Source organism: Megascapheus bottae, unplaced genomic scaffold (genome assembly GCF_031878675.1).
Source record: "Megascapheus bottae isolate mThoBot1 unplaced genomic scaffold, mThoBot2.hap1 HAP1_SCAFFOLD_64, whole genome shotgun sequence".
Classification (NCBI taxonomy): Eukaryota; Metazoa; Chordata; class Mammalia; order Rodentia; family Geomyidae; genus Megascapheus; species Megascapheus bottae.
Window position 1 is genome coordinate 601762 of NW_028327830.1, and position 8534 is coordinate 610295.

An 8534-nucleotide genomic window follows, 5' to 3' on the forward strand; every position below is an offset into this window, starting at 1 on the left:
GGACCAGATAATTACTGAAATGAAACGGGTATTTAAGTAGGAAAATAGAAGTGATACCAGCGCAGAGTACTTATATATTGCGCCAGAATTATTAAATTTAAAAACATTCCATTAAAATAAAGCTTTTCAGGAAACAATAGCTCTAAAATGATATCTTTAAAAGCTGTTCTTTACTTTTTCTTTGTGTTCTTTTCTGCTTCTCTGTTTCTCTGTCTGTCTGTTAGTCTTTGTCTATATTTCTCTCACATATATATACGTGTACAGCTAGAACTGTAAAGAAAGGAACTCATATAACCAGATTTTTTTTTGTCTGTCATGGGACTTGAACTTTGGACATTGTCCCTGAGCTCTTCAGCTCAAGGCTACAGCCCTAGCAGTGAGCCCCAGCACCACTTCTGGTTTTCTAATTGTTGATTGGAGATAAGTTTCATGCACTTTAGGGCCAGAGCTGGCTTTGGGTCATGATCCTCAGATCTCAAGATCTCAGGCTCCTGAGTAGCTGAAATTACAGGTGTGAACCACTAATCCTGGCTCAGAAAAAAAGAAAACAACTTCATATGATATATTCTTCTCCTTTTACTTCCAAAGGAAACCAGAGGAAATAGCTTTTGAAATTTCCAGCAGAATTTTCAGTCTAATGCCCTACATCCAAAAGACTGATGGTTTTGTGTTCACTTTTTATTTCCACATCACCCATTGTCATTGTTTGGCACATAAATATAGACACAATTCTTATCATACATAGTATTGGTTCTTGGCGCTTTTTTCCCATACATTAAAAAAATTCCCATTAAAATTCACAGGTTAGTTGCTTGTAGGATAAATACACCTGCACTTGTCTAATAAAAACTGAAGAGAAGTCTCTTGTGAGCATTTCTTTGTTGAGATGTAAAGAGAAACACCATGGTAAATATTTGCAATTCTAGCCATTATGGTTTCGAGTATGTGAAAATATGATGGTGATTACTACTCTAGTAATTTGACTTCCATTAGAAGCATGGCTATATTGGTACTAAACAAGCCATAATGAAATTTTGAATTCACAATACTTATTAGGAAAATGAAAGGTTATGTTTCCTTGAATTGATCAGTATTTGATTGCTTGATTTTTTTTGGTCAGTGGAGGGGCTTGAACTCAGTTCCTGAGAGCTGTCCCTGAGCCTCAGGTTAGCCTGCTCACTTGAGCCACAGCGCCACTTCTGTGAGTGGTTAACTGGAAATCAGAGTCTCACAGTAATTTTCCAGTCTGAGTTGGCTTCTAACCATGGTCCTCAGATCTCAGCTCGAGTAGCTAAAATTATAGGTTTGTATCACCAGTGCCCAGCTAATCAGTGTTTCTCCCATTTTTCTAAAATTATTATTTTTTTAATCATAGGCTTGAACTCAGCGAATGGATGATACCCTAATCTTTTTGTGATCAGGGATAATACTTTATTATTTAAGCCAAAATTCCACTTCCACTGTGATAGGAGTATCACAGACTTTCCTGCTCAGGTTGACTTTGAACCTCGATGCTAAAATCTCAGTCTCCTGCATGACTAGAATTACAGGCATGAGCCAGTAAACTCTGGCAGGCTGGCATTGAACTACTATATTCTGAATCTTTATTTCTTCAGTAATTAGGATTATTGGGATTATGAACCACTGAGACAGTGGCTGATTAATTCTATGTCCATGAAATTCAAATTTCTTCTAATTTTTCCTCATGATGGTACATTTGTCTTTGTATAAAAATAATTATCAAATCCAATGTCATCTAAATTTCCTCCTATGTAAGTTTTCAGAGTGTTTTTAATTATAAAGCAAAGAAAACTAAAGAAATCATTTCTTATTTCACAAAAAAGATACAGATATGAATTGCTATTTCTATGCTGTATTATGAAGAGAACTGGGACTGGAGTCCAAAAGGGCAAATCAAATATAATGTATATCACTCTTCTTGGAAATTGAGAAACAAAATATTATGTGTATATACTGTATGCCATATGACAACATATTTTCTCCTGGATTTCAAAAGTAAGATAACAAAAGAGAAAAGCACATGAAGTATATAACAAAGGTGAAATAAAGCATTTGGCAGCTTTAAACAACATATCACAGATTGTGCATACATCTGCCTTAGTAACAATGAAAGGAAATCAGGCTGAAAATCATTCAAATTTTAAAAGCATCTTTACCACACTTTATGCAAATATTTTGTGAAAATCAATAGGTCTTTGCTGCTCTAGTGACAACTACGCTTTAAAAATCTGATTATCTCTTATAATCTGTCAGCCTTAATTTCTTATTTTTTATATTTATGTATGGTTTTCCCAGGGAAACCATTGAAATCATAATCATTGCATTTTTTCTTTCAAATGCATAAGTTGTAGATATGTCTTTTAGGTGCCTTAATGTAAACATTTTATGAATACATTTTTTGTAAAGTAAGGATTACATATTCTCTATTCTTCATAAGCACATATCTAGCTTTTAATTCAATCTAAAGGGAAATCACATATACTTTCATTATCCACGACATTTAAATATTTTTAGGAAAAGATGATGGCAAAATAAAGCAGCCTTTTAGTAAAGAAAAATAAATAAAATATATTCTTTTCAGGGAATCATCACAACAAACATTTTAGTTATTGCTATTCTCAATTCCACATCCTTGTTTAGTTCACCATTTTTTAATATAATCTCCATGTAAGCTATCAGTTCATTGGCTGACACTAAGATTTCCTATGAATATGTATTATATACATACAAATGTATGTATATACAGGACATAATTATATGCCATTTTCAATAATGAAAATATTTATAAATAGTCATTCCAATAACAAAAGAAACTTTCATAGTTATTGTAAATAAGCAATTAAAAGCAAAGCTAGAAACTAAAATAATCATAATATAAAATAGGGGAAATAAAATGCAATTGGATAAATATGAATGATTCAATTTAGTGCTAAACTTGTTAGTGTACATGGTATATGACAATATCAATGTTTTGATAATTGTATATGGTATTTGAACAAAAAGTATGAATGCATGTCAAGTGTTACTACTTTATTGTTTTGCATTCAAATTTCTAATTTATAAAATTTTAATGTTAAAACATGTAAAGTTTAAATTTTAAACTGTAGTGGGACAAGAAAATTTTAAACTCCATTGTGAGGGATTATTCTAATTTAATTCTTAATAGTACTTAATCAGAAAATGTTTAATAAGGATGAAAATCTCCTAAGACTGAGGATTTACTATAAGCCCTGTTGATTAATTTTATTAATTCATTGGTAATAACTTGAACCCAATAGGTGATACTAGGTGATACTGAGAATTTAACTTTGTTACTTAATAGTATGACCAGAGTTTACTAATAAGTTTAATAATTTACAAAGGTAATAAGAGCTAGTAGTTTACTTTTCACTATTGATATCATTGGTCAATATTAATAACATGTTCTAGTAGGAATTTCTGTACAACTCTATATTAATTCATTTATTTTTGTAAAGTAGATTTACAATAATATAAACTTCCCTATGAAATATGGGAAAAAAGATTGGACTAAAAATATATGACTTGGCCAAGATTTTGCTCTAGTGGTAGAGTGCTTGCCTAGCATGCACAAAGACCTGGGTTCAAGTCCTTGGTATCACATATATATAAAAATGCCAGAAGTGGTGCCGTGACTCAAGTGGAAGAGCACTAGCCTTGAGAAAGCCCAAGATAATGCTCAGGCCCAGAGCTCAAGCCCTGGACTGGCCAAAAAATAAATAAAATAAAATAAAAATAGGTGGCTTTGTTTTTGTGGTGAGTATGGCTACACCATTAAATCTTACTCTCTCATGAGTTAAATCTTTCTGTTTACTGAAATGCTTCATTAGCGTATACAAATGATTAAGTTTTTCTGTGATATATTCTGATGTTTCTTTGCTAGGCCCTCTTTCTGTCTCTCTCTCCTCTTCCCTCTCCTCCTCCTTCTTTTGCTTCAACTACTTTACTACAGGTGCTATATATTTATGTATGTATGTATGTAAATATGTATGTATGTATGTATGTATGGATGGATGGATGGATGGATGGATGAGTTTTTGATAGTAGCTAAGGATGAACTCAAGCCTTTGATTGGTTGACTGGTTCAACTAAGGGCAACCTAGTTAGAGCTTTGTATTTGCTACAAAGGCTTTCTGCCACTTGAGCTATGCTTCTACCATATTTTTTAGGGTGGGAGGGGATATTTTTGGAAGTAAAAATCTTACTGACTTTTCTGCTCTGACTAGCTTCCAGATTGTAGCAGAGATAGTTAATGTAAAGTGTTGTCTGAAGAAGACCAGTCCTAAACAGAAGTTAAATCTTACATCTAAATTATAATAGCATTGAGTAGTGTTCAGTAGATTCTGTCATTTTCCTCTTGATATTGGAATTGTGTCTTTTTCTGTTCCCCCTATTTTCATCTACTCATCTGGTTAGGATTTGTTTTCTCCACTTTTGCATGTTGATTTGTATGCAGGATACATTTGAATGTCTTCTGTGTGATGGCTTAGTGAGGTTAATCATTTTAGCTTTTGTTTGTCATGGGATGTTTTTATTCGTCCCTCAGTTATGAATGAAAACTGAATAGAGTATGCTGGGTTTGAAATTGGTTGCTTTCAATGCTTGATGTATATTCTTCCAAGACATCCTTGATTTTACGGTTTCTGCTGAGAAATTTGTTATTGTACAAATAAATTTTCTCATGTAAGTAGAATCTGATTTTTTTTCTCAAAAATACTTTTACTCTTTTATTTTCTACACTTGATCTTAGCCAAAAGGCCGCGAAGCGATACTCTTTTATTTTCTGAACGTAACTTTTCCCAAAAAATACATAATGTTCTTTTCTGTTCTGGTCTGTTGGGTGTTCTACATAGTCTTCTCTTTCTCAAGATTTGGTAAATTTCCCTATACTCTTTTATTAAAGATATTTCCTATGACTTTAATTGTCTGAACTTTTCCTGCGAAAGCTCAGACTTTGAGCAATTTCATGAACTGTTTAGTTTTTGAAATGTTACTGGACAACTGTTAGATATAGAATCTGAAACAAACATCTGATTTACATCTTCCATATCCAAAAATTTAATGGAGAGAATATCATGAAAACAAAAATGATTTTTATTTCATTACAATACTGAAATGTTCCCTTATATTTCTTGACAGTGTAATCTCTCTTTGTGTATGACTTTATTACTTAATTAAGTTATCTAATAGCAGAAAGATAAGTTTCTATTCCTTTCCTTAAACTATTTTTCAGTTTTTTCCTATAATAGACATAGATAGCAAGGCAAGGTGATGCATGTCTGTAATCACAGGCTACTCAGAAAATAGAGATGAGATGATCATGTTTTCAGGCCAATGTGGGCAAAAACTTAGCAAAAGCCTTGTCTCAAAAAATAACCTATGCCTGGTAGCATATCACAGTAATCCCAGGGAGACATTCATAGTATGGTAACTAACAAAGTCAGATGCCATAGGAATCCAGAAATACTTAGCCTCCAGAAATGACTAAAACAAAAGGCCCAAGTATATGGCTCAAGTATATGGCTCAAAATTCCAGTATTTTACAAATATAGATTAAGTAGATATATTTATAAGTCATATGTATTTCAATCTGTTCTGAGTACACCAATAAAGTACCTTACATTGGGAAGTTTGTAAAACAAAGAAATTTATTTCTTATGGAACTAGAAGTTAGGAGTTCAAAGGTCAATTCTATCAGATTCAATATCTGTTGAAAGCCTACTTTCTCATAAATAGAAATCTCCCACTTTAAGCCTAAATGACTACATAGTGAGGGAATAAACCACCTTCCTTGGGAATCTTTTACAAGATTCATTCTGGGGAACTCTAGTCTCAGAATCTACTCTGTAAAGTTACAATACTCTGTAACACTATTACAAGTAGCTTGGAATTGCATATATTCATAAGTGTGCTTATATGCATTGCATTTAGCTTTTAAATATAATGAAAATTAATGAACTAAGATTTAAACCAACAAAGAGTTCAAGTTCTTGAGGAGGTTCAATGATTTTATGAATAGAACTTACAGATACAAATTAATTTAATGATAGTACACCAGAATAAGAACAGGATGCAAATATTAAAAGGAAGAGTTGCGTACATGAAATACTTGAGTGGCATTTGTGTCTCCATTGTTTTCTTACATTAATAGAAGACACAGGTCTTCTTTGTATGAAACAAACCAGTAAATATCCTTGTCCAATACAACCCTAAAGACACTTTGATATTTAGAAAGATATTAGCTTATCATCACTCAAGAGTCATTTCTTTTTTTTTTTTTTTGGCCAGGCCTGGGCTTAAGCTCAGGGCCTGAGCATTGTCCTTGGACTTTCTCAAGGCTAGAGCTCTACCACTTGAGCCTCAGCACCACTTCTGGCTTTTTTTCTATGCATATGGTACCGAGGAATCGAACCCGGGTCTTCATGCATGCTAGGCAAGCACTTTAACCACTGGGCCAAACTCCCGGCCCCTCAAGAGTCATTTCTTGACTCATGATAGAAAGAAAGCAAATGTCATTCTTTCTGACAGCAGCATAGAATTCCATTGTTTACAAATACCACAACTTGTTGATCCACTCATCAACTGAGGGACATCTAGGTTGGTTTCATATCTTTGCTATGGTGAATAGTGCTGCAATGAACATTGTTGTGCTAGTGGGTTTAGTATGTCCTTGTTTCTGGGTGGTTGGGTAAATGCCGAGTAGTGGAATTGCTGGGTCATAGGGGAGTTCTATGTTTAGCCTTTTGAGGCACTGCCACACTGTTTTCCATAGTGGTTGAACGAGTTTGCACTCCCACCAACAGTGTAGTAGTGATCCCTCCTGGCCACATCCCCTCCAGCATCTGTTGTCATTCGTTTTCCTGATCCTGGCCATTGGGGGAAAACCAAGACAGGTGGGGGGTGTGGGGGGGGAGGGAAACGGGTACCAAGACATGTGAAAGGGTATCAATGTATGTAAATTAATGCACCTTCTATCTGGCAAATATCATGTAACCCTTTTACTAATTACAATAAAAAATGGTAAAAAAAAAGAAACAAAGTAAATGATGAAAAGTGAAGTCATTTAAGTTAACAATAGAATTTTACAGTAAGAGGAGGGCCATAAATTTTATCTCAGACTAAAATATGATTTCTCCCAATATCTAGGACATTCTATTCAGAAAGAAATAGATTACTGATCAGGTGATGTTATAGCCACTCCATGGTTTTTATACTTTCTGCTTTCTATCTTCCAAACAAACACATACAGATAAGTATGCAATAAATATGGATTCTTACCTACAGACACTGATCATACTTCAGAATTAGTTTCAAAAATAAAAACTCAGCAATGTAATCATACCAACTTTTAACAGATACAGGATATTTTGTTGGGACCACAAAACTTGAAGAGAGTGAAGAGAAAAAATATGAAGAGAAGTAAGTTTCCATTCAAGGGAAGAAAATTAAACAACAACAAAAAACCCCAGCTAGCATCAAAGGTGATAAAGAAGAAATATGCAGTGATTCATTGATTAATGGATCTGTGTAAGGAAGGAGATGTTTGAACGTGACCTTTTCCACAGATATGTTTCCAGGCCATATCATCAGAAAAAAAATGGTATCCTGTGTAAAGATCTAAACATGCACACATTATGAGAGCTAGCTGGCAGTTCATAGTAAACTCTATTTAAAGTGAGTGTTAAAATGTACTGTTATATATAACTAAAAATAACAAATCTTATTTTTGTGTTTATGAACAGAAGAGAACAAAATATAGAGAATTTTATCTTTTGTGTAACATTGTTTTCATTTTTGGTTGAAAATGTAAATATGTTTTAACTTTCTGAAGTAATAGAAATGTATGTTGGAAACTAAAAGAATGCAATCAAACATTTAAAATATTAACAAGACATGGGCAAGAAAATATTTTCTCAAATATAGTAGTGACAGGATAGATAAAAAAGAGAGAATGTTCAAACCCCATCATCAATATTGGAGTCCTTTTAGTGATATCTTCCTCCCTCTCTTCTCTAATATAACATCTAGAAATGAGAAACAAATCTAATCAGAACATATAATTAGCAGTAACTTTTATTTTTAACATATATTTTCTTAATAGTTTTATATCAGAAAAATGTCAGTCTTTTGAAATGGATTGTTTAAAGGCTTGAATATGTCACAGAAAAGTACAATATTTTTTTCTGAAGCAATGAAGTTGAAACATAGAGTTTCACACATACTAGGGAAATATTCTAATACTGAACTGTATCCTTAGCCAAAAGGAAAAGAAACTTCCTAAGGATGCTTGGTGAGATTGCATAGCTTTTAAGCAAAAGAATGAGTCAAAAAATCTGACAGAACATAATCTGAGTGTATGTTGTGGATGGACTTGTGTCCTTCAAATTTACATGTGATAATTATCAAGCACTTTACAATATTTCCTTCCTTGGAAATAGGCCATAGTCAATACATTTAGCTAAGTTCAAGTAAAGCTATTAATTAGTATGGAACTT

At 33.1% G+C, this 8534-nt stretch overlaps 1 pseudogene; it reads right to left on the reverse strand.

The window, feature by feature from the left end:
• Positions 1-4680: 4680 nt before the first annotated feature.
• On the reverse strand, positions 4681-4809 carry LOC150039090 (U2 spliceosomal RNA; annotated as a pseudogene).
• Positions 4810-8534: the final 3725 nt, after the last annotated feature.